Source organism: Podarcis tiliguerta (assembly GCF_965153285.1).
Source record: "Podarcis tiliguerta genome assembly, chromosome: 3".
Lineage (NCBI taxonomy): Eukaryota > Metazoa > Chordata > Lepidosauria > Squamata > Lacertidae > Podarcis > Podarcis tiliguerta.
In genome coordinates this window covers 27,383,832-27,396,745 of record NC_139536.1, presented here as the reverse complement: position 1 = coordinate 27,396,745, position 12,914 = coordinate 27,383,832, and the positions used below count along the sequence as shown (strand labels likewise).

Sequence of the window (12,914 nt, the reverse complement as noted above, 5' to 3'; positions counted from 1 at the left end):
CTTCTTCTCCATAGGCATGAATGGAAATTTGTCCAAATCTGCTCTTCAACTCAACCACACCCCAGCAATTCTTGTTCTGATCTGAGGTCCTTGGACTTCAGGAGGATGGGGGTTGTATAGACTGCCAGCTTGAGCATGTAGTCATCTTGTTTCCATTTATTAAATGTCCCTTAGTGTGTGGCTTTTATAGAAACATATCCTGCTATTCACACACCTGCAGGAAAATGTGTCCCTTACAAATTTCAGATATTTCCCTCTAATAAGCTTGCTTTGTTTTGTTTTCTGTTCATTGTCTGTTGGAATTAGACCATCATTTCCACCCGGTTTTCCATATACACAGCTGCAAAGTATCTCTCATCTGTTCAGAAGTTTCTACTAGATTCTAAACCACAGGGGTACAAAACAACAGGCATGGAAGAGAGCAATGCATAGAATCCTGTCTGCCCTCTCTCTCCCTGGCCCACAGAGTTATATGTCAGAATATGTCAGAAGTTGACTGGGTATAAAGCAGAGGTTCTCAGCCTTTCTAACCTGAGAGTTCACTTACAATTAAAATTACCAACCAGTAACAAAATGGTGGTGCAGGGGCAGACCCAGTAAAAAAATGTAATTAGGCACAATCAGCTGGCAATTGTATCATTTTCTATTGAGATCTAATCCTTTGGAAATTGCTAAATTCTTTGCCACTAATTGTGGAAGGGAGTTACATATTTCAGTTTGATTCAAGCTAAATTCAGACATTGGCTGTGGATTCTGCTCCTGAATTTTAGACAGAATTTGCTCACCCAAAGGGTCCAAAGTGGAGAATTCTTTTTATTTTAAATTTCCCCTTCCTGCTACCACATGCCTCTCAAAAGTACTTCTCTCGTGTCAGTTCTTTTCCTCTTCTCCTTTCACACCTCTTCCCTACTCCTTTTACATATAAGAACATAAGAAGAGCCTGCTGGATCAGGCCAATGGCCCACCTAGTCCAGCATCCTGTTCTCACAATGGTCAGCCAGATGCTCGTGCTGTTTTGTTATTGATACCTCACAGCCTGCAGCTACACACACCTATCACTTTAAGGAATTTGTAATCTGTTGTACATGTGTATGTTGTATATATGAACTACCGTGTAGAGTTCAGGAGACGGATAGAGTGACCTATAAAGGTAAAGGTAAAGGGACCCCTGACCATTAGGTCCAGTCGTGGCCGACTCTGGGGTTGCAGCGCTCATCTCGCTTTATTGGCCGAGGGAAAACCAGAGCAGCGCACGGAAACGCCGTTTACCTTCCCGCCGGAGCGGTACCTATTTATCTACTTGCACTTTGATGTGCTTTCGAACTGCTAGGTTGGCAGGATCTGGGACCGAGCAAAAGGAGCTCACCCAGTTGTGGGGATTTGAACCGCCGACCTTCTGATCAGCACGTCCTAGGCTCTGTGGTTTAACCCACAGCGCCACCCACGTCCCTCGAGTGACCTATACACATCACTAATTACATTCACAAACGATGTATTTCTAAGATCAAGGAAAGACTCTTGTGTTAAATATGTTCTGCCAGGCTAAACATTATAGCAATTAACAGCACGATAGCAGTGAGCAGATCATGTTGTCTCTTGTAATTATTTCTGTAAAGAAGGAATGGTTTTATTTGAGGCCTACAATATCATTATGAATTAACACATGGGCACACAAAGCTGGACTCACAGGACCTGTTAGTGAAAAACGCTTAGCTTTCTGAGCTGCTTATGGAACTATTGTGAGTGGAGGTTGCAGATCCCTAACAGCATGAAACCCATCTAAAAATATACACAATAATTTTTGAGCTGGCCTTCATTCTGTATACTCTGTGTTGGGTGAATGATTTCCTAATATGAACAGGTAAGGCTTCTAGGCATAAGTGCTCAGTTAGTGGTTCACCTTGGTGAGCGAGCCCAATGAAATATTGGTACTGCTCTTGCTCAGGGAAGTTTGACTTTGCCAATATTGAAAGAATATGCATTTTAAAAAAGCCAGAAGCGATAAATAAATATGCCTTTGGGTTTAGACCATGATTTAATGAGGGGAGAATCTATTGGGGGGGGGTGGAATCTGGAAACAATATTAACTGGGTTTGGTTTAGTATTTGGACAAAGAAAGCAGTGCTCTGAGTTGAGCACAGAGAGATAAGCGCCCTGACTTGCAATAGATTAAGAGACATGCATTGGTTAGAACAAACCATGTTTGAGACTCTCCCTGAGTGCCGCCACGTTTAGATTTAAGATTAACTGCAGTAGAATGCTGGAGCGGCTGTTTGTTTTATGAAACAATCACTAATGACATTAAACAGACGGAGGCCTTTCCAACACGATTGTTCATTTGCGATAAACTGAGAGAAGCCCACAAGAGATTGGAAAAGAAAACTCATAAGTGCTCATTTTGAGGTTCTTGCAATGTCCTGTTGGAGGTGACAATTAGTGAAAGAGAGTAGGAACCTTACTCTAAGCACATTTAGGATTTTTTTTTCCATATGGCAAATAGTTGGTAAATGTTTGCACAGCTCTATCTTTAAACCAAGCAACTGAAAGGTAATAATATAATGACAGATTTCCTGTGAACATTTTATCCTCCCTCTCTTGCTCCTGTGTAAAGGAAACCTGCATTAAACATTAGCAGCACAGTTAAAAGAGTGTTATCTATTAGTTCAATTAGACATCAGACATTTACTTTTTGATGCATTGGGAGGCTGATTTGATTTGGGGCCAATCGTTTAAAAATAAGAGAGCAGAGCTGCGTATGGAGCTGTGTACAGATATCTGTAGCTCTGAAGTCTTAATTGCAAATTCAGATAAAGATTAGAAGGGGCTGTATCTCTGTAGAACAAAGGTATTTGCTAATACCTGAGATATAAAAGTGGTTAAATTCAATATTTACTAATTTAGGATTTTGATTGAGCTTTAGGATTCTCGTGTGTGTGTGTGTGTGTGTGTGTGTGTGTGTGTAGAAAATTCCACACCATTAAGCTGTGATGCAGAAAGCTTCACTTTCACAGTTTATTTCAGATAATATATTTTGGATTTGTTAAAACCTGAAATGTAATGTCTGCTCTCCCAGCTGCCCCCACCATTGCCTTGCGGCCACATTAAGTTTTTGTTTTTATACATAAATATATTAATGAAAGTGTTTTAAGTGCTTATTACAGAAATGGTTTGTTTTGAAACACAGGCTTTTTCACAGCAGTTTTACACTTCATTGTGTACTATAAAAGACATACTAAGTAGAGGTTGTCAGGTTTCCATCTGAAGTAGACAACTGCTGGGGAATGGACCCATTTATGATGCCACTCAAGCAGGACTAATCTAGAGCAGATATTGTATACATAACTGGTAACATGAACACACAGTCCCCTAAATATTTTATTCTGTTAAAAATACTGTTTAAAGGAAGGATATCTTTATATACTAATATTTAAAAAATTAAGACGCAAATAAAAGGAAGATGTGTGTCTTGAAAATTAGACTGATTCTTCCACTAAGTGCAATAATGTACTACCAATTATGGCAGGGATTGGGAATCTGTGGCCCTCCAGATGTTGTTGGACTACAGCTGCCATCATCCCTCACCATTGGCCATGTTTGCTGGGACTAATGGGAACTGGAGTTCAACAATATTTGTAGGGCTTCAGGTTTGCCACCCCTGCAATATGAGGCTGTGAGATTGTGTATTCTCTTCATTCCTCATGTAACAAAATTTAATTCCTCCCACAATGTCCCATTAATATTTGGGCTATTCCTTTTTCTTTAACCAGCATGGAAGCTGTCTTGCTTGGTAAACCTCTTTTTTCATGTGCTAGCTTTAAGCGGCAAGCAGGAATGGATAGAAGAAAATAAGAATTGCTTTCTTTGGGTCTGTAAAATTTTGACAGAAAATGGAATAATGCCATGCAGATCTGCTCAGACTCTCAGACTATAGAAGCTGCAATGTTTCACAACTGCACACCAACAATGTGCAAATGGGCCTATCAAGGTGTTACAAAGACTTTTATCTTGCAATGTGATGGTGAAAACATTGGCATCTCACCATATCAAAAGACTTATGGTATGCAACATGGCTTATCAGAAGAGTCTTAACAGCATCCAGGACAACACAGCATAGCACACCAGAAGTTTTCTGCATGATTAGAGAACTTCCATCACTACTTCACTGTCATAACCCAAACTATGAGCAATGACTCGGTAGTCACTGACTCAGATTAAGAGGGCCCATCTCTTCCTTCCATAGAACATGATTGGACGGTGTTTCAAATTTCAGCAATGCCCTGTGCAAGGCCAGAATTCAGTGTCCCCCTCCCTACCTTCTGTACTGAAACAAGTATAACAACCAGAGATCATCTGAATCAGATGCATCTGAGCCAGGGACACAAGTTCTACATTAGATTCTCTGAGAACCAGCATCCTTAATTGCACTGAGCTCCAAAGGGACCTCTCTGAACTTAGTGAATGTATAGCAAAATGGCTAATGCATTGCAGTGTGGGTTGCCACTTTTGGTCAGGCCAAATAAAGGACAGGTCAGGCAAAATATGGGGTGGGGTGGGGTAAAAATTACTTCCCCTGGTGCAGAAATGACTTCAAAGCAATCCATTACAATGACACACATGGTTTACAGTGCTTTATTCAATTAAAAAAAACCCCAAAGCTCTATGATTTACAGCTGTAAGAAAAATATTGCATATTACATGCATAGCTGGTCTTTGTAATGCAAGAATTTGAGCTGACTCACCACCACCGGTAAATCTCCAGAAATTTAACTGAAAAAGTAAAATGGGTAACTGGTAAAGTAAAAATGTGAGCCTACTTTACACAGGAGTGGAAGACAGGAGTGCCTGGAGTGCTCTGGTCCATGGGGCCACGAAGAGTGGGACACGACTAAACGACTAAACAACAAATTATTACACAGTTATTATCCCTTAACATAAATCATATAACTCTTGCTGAATCATAAGTGTTTGTTTAAGATTACAAATCTAATGAATTGGGAGTAGAATTTAGGATCGGATACTGATGATTCCAATGATCTAGGAGCCTTGACAGCCTAATACCTGTATGGTATCTGCCTCTGCATTACTCTTTGTACAGTAGTTCATAATCTGTGGGTTGAAAAGAAAGTAATGTTGTGTCAAACGGTGATGGAGATGGAGGAAGACAGCTGATCAGTATGGTGAAGTGGTGGGTGACGCCTTGGGAGAAGAGCAGGAATAGGGTCAAGCGGTACAGATGAGTCATCCTTTGTGTCCTTCAAAATATTTGAGATTATGTTTTTATGTATCCTGCAGTTTTGTAATGAAATTACTTTTTTAGAGTACTTATGACTGCAGGGGAAAGAGTAACACTGAAAACCAGTATAATTTTTGACCTGTATGGGGCCTCCAAGCAACAGTGGCAAGACAGCCAAATGACATACAGAATAATAATAGTAGTTGCAGTCATATGTAGCTGAGCTGCTGAAGGCCAGGATTTATGGTGCATGGACAAGTGGAAGATATCTCATTTTTTATGTGATTTGCTTTATTGTGGCCATACTTTTATACTTTGTACAACTTTGGTAGCCACTATCAGCTAGTTGGATGTGAGCTGGTTGCTTCTCTGCTCTGACAATCTTTGATGTGATTCAGTAAAATGATAAATACGGTACATACACAGCCAAAATAATGTTTCTTATCCCTTCCTCAGTGTACTCTTGGTGACTTGTAAGTACAGCTTTCCAATAGCATGTGTTGTTTGAGAACTTTACAGACACTAAGAAATATTTAGAAGCCAACATATTGCACGCTCCCATAAACATAGCAAAGCACAGATGTCTTGTTTTGAAACCGTTTAATGAGGTTGCTCAGGCTGATTTCAGTAAGCTTTGGATCTGGACCATAAAAAGGGCATGTACAAATTTTGTATACTGATGAAGTTGGGCTTGCAAAATTGATTTAAACAATGATTCCACAGAAAGCAGCAGGGCCAAAAATAAAAATAAAAAATTAATGGATCATGTTGATGTCAAGAATTGTGCCCAAGGTGTCTCAGTTGCTATTCAGAAGCAGAGGTCTTTAGCAACTGTGAAAACTTAATGTTGCTTCACATCTATAATATGAACCTGCAGGTGCTTTTTAAGCCAAAGTGAATACTACTAGTAGATGATCAGGAAATATTAACGTTTTGTTGCATTTGGGGGACAATAGATAACCTTGATTTATTTATCTTTTGCAGGTTAGTATGTTACAGAGAAATTCACCTCTCTCACGTTAATGTTAAACTGCATATGAACCAAAGGGGGAAATGTTTACTTGTTGGTGTTTGATATATTTTACGATACCTATAGATGTCTAGCAGGGACGCGGGTGGCACTGTGGGTAAAACCTCAGCGCCTAGGACTTGCCGATCACATGGTCGGCGGTTCGAATCCCCGCAGCGGGGAGCCCTCCCGTCGTTCGGTCCCAGCGCCTGCCAACCTAGCAGTTTGAAAGCACCCCCGGGTGCAAGTAGATAAATAGGGACCGCTTACCAGCGGGAAGGTAAACGGCATTCCGTGTTCTGCGCTGGCTCGCCAGAGCAGCGATGTCACGCTGGCCACGTGACCCGGAAGTGTCTTCGGACAGCGCTGGCTCTCGGCCTTTAGAGTGAGATGAGCGCACAACCCTAGAGTCTGGCAAGACTGGCCCGTATGGGCAGGGGTACCTTTACCTATACCTACAGATGTCTAACTAATTTGAAAGGCAAAGTATCTTTCAGTTACAAGTTGTAGTTGCAATCCTAGGCACATTTACCTGGGAGTTAGCTCCACTGTAAAATTACTTTCGAGAAGACATGTATTGGATTGTGCTGTGTGCCTTTGCATTTTTATGTCAACAACTGTGTATGTAGCAGATATCACTTTGATATCTGGCGACTGGCTTTATTTACCTGTGCTTGGCTCCTTTGTTAGCCTATAGCACCTATCTTTAAAATATAACTAGGCAAATATAATTAAACAAACAAACAAATAAATCAAATTTTATATCTTGTGTTAAGTGGAGCTAACCTTTTTTAAAAATGGGTGTATAACAGGAATAATGTGACAAAATATACTTAATAATACTTTTTATGAAGAAAGCTTAATGAAAACACTTTCCCAAACTTGGAATGCTGCACACCATATAATCACTTTATTTCTATAAAGCAAAATGCAACTTTTAGAGGATAGTGAAAACTGTTAGAAATGAAATCATGTACGTTGTTATACATCTTTAGAATATATGATGGGGTTTGTGTGCTATATGTTGCCTTGCTACTTTCTTCCCTCTGATGTGATGCTTTTGCCAGATTAGAAGCATTAGTGCCCTCTATTGTTCATTAGAGGACTGCCAATATTTTTAAAGATTAGGTAGTACTGTGTGCTTTCAATCTGTTTATCCAAATGAAAAATGCTTACTGAATTTTCCTACTTAATAAGTATTGGTAAGAACCGAATTGATTTAATCTGTGTCATTTTAAGGAAATGCAGTAAGTATCTCCACTTTCTAGGAGCACTGATAAGTGGTGGTGTTCATCTTTAATTTGTAGAATATTCATTTGTGGAGCTGTGGAGGGTGTCCTATTTTAACAGAAAAATATCTATAGAGTACGCTTTCAGAAAAGAGAATTTTGGAGTCCAAATATATACATTTTAGCATTTCTATTTGGTGCTCATTATTGTGCTAGGATACCTGAAATATGTAAAATGTATAACTTTTCAGAAGAACAACAGAAAAATAGTGTATTGTGGCTAGATACTGCTTTTTAACTATGTTAAATGAGAAAGCAAGAATGACAACTTCATTCAAGCAGATCATTTGAAGTTACATTAAACAGCTGCTTTTAAACAACTGACAACAAAGGAGATCATTTTGATCTCAACAGCACTGAAACTCAAGCAGCATGCTCCCTTAGAGATGTTATGAGGAACACATTTGCGCATTTGTATACCAACAGACAGTGTATTCCCCACTGTGCTTGTTGCCAAACAGTGGTTTTTCTGCTCACTTTGTATTCAGTCAGGGATCCAGGAAACCCAAATCCAGCTAGGCAAATGCAGAACAGCTTAGTTGAAGCAGCTTTAACAGGTGCTGTCAGTGCAGACTTGTTGAACCAGAGAGACAATGCAAACAAATGTGTAGCATTGGTCAATAGGGTAGGATTTGCCCCAGTGCACATGATGGCACTCAGTTGTGAAACTGTTCTCTCTCTCTCTCTCTCTCTCTGTCCCCCTCCCCCCCTCTCTCTCTCATACACACACACACACACACACACACACACACACAGGCAAAATGGGATGCTTGTTAAAGGAAAAATGCAATAGCCTTGTCACATTAATTAAACTTTTATATGGGAAACTAATTAGTTATTCTCTATAAAATAATGTGAGCATACCGGCATAGTTGCAAAGAAATAATTAGACTGAATGAAATAGTATTTTAGGATGACTGTAGTTGACTGAGGATGAATTGTAATAGTTCCCCGCCCCCCATTGTTTGATGTCTTTTCCAAACAGCAAAGTGTATAATCCCTGTGGAACGAAAGGTTCCAAGGCACAGTAGCATTTCTGATAATACCTTTCTTTAGACCAACAACCACATATTTGAATTATCCCCAAATTTGGCAGTGATAAGAAAGAAACAACCATCTGAATCTACCTGGAATCATGAAAAATTAAAATACAAGGAGAGAAGCAATAGAATAGATGCTCCAGTGTATCCCTTCGTTGTATTTATTTATTTATTTTTAAATAAAAGTATTTATATATCACAGTCTCATAAACTATCAAGATGGTATACAGCATAAAGCACCTTTAAGGACAAGATGAAGAGCCAGTGTGGTGTAGTGGTTAAGAGTGGTAGACTTGTAATCTGGGGAACCGGGTTCGCGTCTCCTCTCCTCCACATGCAGCTGCTGGGTGACCTTGGGCTAGTCAGACTTCTTTGAAGTCTCTCAGCCCCACTCACCTCACAGAGTGTTTGTTGTGGGGGAGGAAGGGAAAGGAGAATGTTAGCCGCTTTGAGACTCCTTCGGGTTGTGATAAAGCAGGATATCAAATCCAAACTCCTCCTCTCTGTTCTTCTTCTTCTTCTTCCTCCTCCTCCTCCTCCTCCTCCTCCTCTTCTTCTTCTTCATTATTATTAAAAGGACTGGCTCAATCAAGAAAGTTTTAAACACCTGCAAGGCCTGTTGGCATATAATGTCCTTTAAGAAACACCTGAAAGTCAAAAGCTAGGATGCCTGTTCAATCTCTGCTTAAAGAGTGTTCCACGGCATGGGACTGAAGTTAGCTGAGTCTCTGTTATTACTAACATCACTCCTAAAGGTGATCTGGAGTGAGCAAGCTGTAAGGGGATATTACGTGGTCCTTACAGTTTCTTGGACCCAAGTTGTTAGGGACTTGTGTAGCAACACAAGAACCTTGATATTGAACCAGTAGCATAAAGGCAGCTAGTGCAGATGTTTCAGAAGAGGTGCAACACACTGTCAGCCATCTGCTCCCATCTGCAGTGGCATTCTGCCATACCTGTAGCTTCTGGACTTGGCTCAAAGGTGGCCTCACATCACCTAATCTACATGTTTCATAGTTTTCATAATTTGTTTTAGGCTTCTCTTGGTTTGTTATTTTGCCATGTGGCATGCCTTGTTTTTCTAGATGTGATGGTTCTGTGCCTTACACACAGTTCATGGGATGGTATAGAAAACAGAGTCCATTCAAAGCATATATGTGTACACTGCTTTATCAGTGCATTGTTTATGGCATGTCTTGCACAGCGATGCAGGCAATACCTAAGTTTTTTTTTAGAATCCCAATGACTACAATTTAAGAAATATATTTCCTATTTATGCAGACTGGACAGTCTATCCTGAAGAGTCAAAGTAGTATCAAATTGTGGTCACATTGACATTATACATTTAAAGCACTCTTTAACAGTCATGGCTTACCCCCAAAGACTGCTGGGAAGTGTAGTTTGTTAAGGGTTGCTAGGAGAGTGGTCACAGAGCCAAAACTACTAACACTCTTAAACTACAATTCCCAGGATTCTTTGGAGGACTGTTAAAGTGGTATAAGAGTGCTTTAAACATATAGTGTGGATGCAACAGAGTAACATTCAATTTGGCAACTGATATCTCCCTCTACTCCACCAGATTACTTCTACCACTTTCTGGGGGAGACATATCAACAGACTGGTATGCTTTCTTAATGGTTTGTGAGTTTGGCATTTGGTGGCCTTCATAATTTGGACTTTCAGAGAGTTGACTGTATAACCAAGTTCCATTAAACTTTAGAAGGTATTTAGAAGCAGAAGCAGTGGGATTTAGAACATACATTCTAACTATCCTAAATAAATTAATGTACAGTGGTACCTCAGGTTACAGACACTTCAGGTTACAGATGCTTCAGGTTACAGACTCCACTAACCCAGAAATAGTACCTCGGGTTAAAAACTTTGCTTCAGGATGAGAACAGAAATTGTGCTCCGACGGCGTTGCGACAGCAGGAGGCTCCATTAGCTAAAGTGGTACCTCAGGTTAAGAACAGTTTCAGGTTAAGAATGGACCTCCAGAATGAATTAAGTTCTTAACCCGAGGTACCACTGTATATGTATATATATGACAAAGGCTTAAAATCAGTCTCCCTGAGACCCATCCATTTTATCCATTACATGTGTAAGATGTGAAACTAAACAGAGCTCTTTCATGAGGTGCTGGTTCTCTTAATTTTATGCGCAATTCTCTCGAGACAAAATATTTTCTTTTAGGCAGAATTAGTCTCGTTGAAGTGAATGGAATTGAACGGGCTTAAGTCCAAGATTTTCATCTTAACAGGATTGTGGATTGGGCTGTGTGAAGGTCAAAAGCTGCTGCACTCTCACCGGCAAGCATTTGTCTAATAAAAATTGTCACCCACTTTGCTTCTTACGCTCTGGGACAAACATGGCAGTAAGCCCGCATATAACAATGTAAGTAAAGACAGAATCTGAGTCAATGATTCTTCCTTAATTGTCAGTCCTCTGTATTGAAGTCCTAGTAGCCATTTCCACCTTTACATTAACTAATAAACCCCAAGTGCATTTTAAAAAGGTATATTTTGCCTCAGTGCTGAGAGCAAAATAACTTCAAGTGTTCTGAATTGATATGTAGTAATATTCATTAAATAGGCTTGAAAACATACCTCCCCAACACACACATTTCTGTATCTGATCAGTGGATGTCTAAAAAAAATAGAGGTAGTAAATCACAAGACTAAATAGGCAGGGAGAAGATGTGTGTACTGTTTTACAGTTTGCAAAATAGTTCAGCATGCAAAACTGTACTGAAAAAAATTAAAGCCTTCAGTGTGTTACAGTGATTAAAATGTTATATATGTGGTGGAAATATTCTGGTAATAATTTTGATTGAAATACAGTATTTACTCGAATCTAATGTTCACCTTTTTTGGCCAAATTACGTTGCGAAAATTAACGAGCGCATTAGAATCGATGGCACATTTACCAGCAAATACTTCTTTTATTTCAAGGTTCTGAAAATTGAGGTGCGCATTAGATTCGATGGCACATTAGACTTGAGTAAATATGATAAATAGGATGAATGAATAAGTTCAATAGATTTAAAATCTGGTGAGGTGTATGAGGTGAAGAATAAGTGAATTGATGCAGTTGCTGAAATTGCTTTTATTTGTAGATATAAGTCTCACAGTCAAGAAGGTAGGCGAGGCAGTTCAATCGAGGTCTTCCGGGAACCTTTCCCCAGACAACTAATATGCAGTAGAATTCAGCTGGTAGAAGGCTGTAGTAGTGATTGAATAGGCTGCACCACAATAGCTTGTGAAGGGAAAGGGTTGATAGCATTCTGCTATGTCAGCGTTGTGTAAGCCTACAAACATTGCTACCTGCAAACATTCTTACTAGCCTGCTGAGAGCTGGCAGGAGAGGAACAAAGTTTGGTCCCCTTCCAGCAGCCCACCCATTTCTGTGTTGGGTTTGGAGGAAGGGGCGTTCCTCCTTTGGCAGCCCACTACACAAAGGAGGCACATAGCACTAAATCCCTCCTCTACCAGCCCACTCCCTCGCCTGCATTCAACTTTGTATACTCGCCTGCATGCAATTCATTGTCATGTGTGGGCTACCAGGCAACTGCAGAAATCAAGATTATTTTACCTCCTTTTGCTGCATGCTTAGATTAGTCAAAGTATCAAAATTCCCTCCGTCTAGACTCTATTAACAGTAATGCAAATTCTGGATCAGGCCTGATTCTGTAAACAGATCAGTACTGCTCTGTGCCAATCTCCCATTTTTATATCCTTGGCCACTGACCAATGGATACAGAATGCCTACCTAGAACTATCCAAATGATTACTAGTCCAAGTGGATCTCTAATGAGTCCTTTGTGATACTTTTTTTTAATGAGTCACATAATCCTAATCTTTGGATGGCATTATTGCAACTTGATCCATAGCTCTGCCACTTATACCGCCAGGGTAAAAGGTGTTGGGGACAGTAAAAATGTCCCTTTGGTATGCCAGCTCCCATCCTGGCAAAGTGAAGAGGCCCAGATCAGACCCATTGCTTTTACTTGATGCCAGCAGGGCCAGTTCAGGATCCAGTGGATCCTGTGCCAGCCCAGCCCCCATTTCTGGAGTCTCCACTGCCTACCGCTAGTGGGGAAGCAGCTCGTGATAGATTCCTCCAACCTGCCATTTGGGTGGGCACACCAGGACCTCTCCTTGCTGGCAGAGCTGCCCTGCTGACAGAGCCAGACAGAGCAGGGTAGAGACACACCTCCTCTTCATCCAATTGCTCTCCCGCATGGTGAATTGAGGTGTTGGATTTTCTGTATTTTCAATTGACTTTGCAAACAAAAATACCAAATCCCCCCCAAAATAAGAGATAAATGGGAAAGTAGGGATGGG

At 40.3% G+C, this 12,914-nt stretch overlaps 1 protein-coding gene across 25 annotated transcripts in view; it reads left to right on the top strand.

The window, feature by feature from the left end:
- The window catches only part of ESRRG (estrogen related receptor gamma), a 545,323-nt gene that overhangs the window by 321,338 nt on the left and 211,071 nt on the right, over positions 1-12,914 (top strand). The window lies entirely within an intron of this gene.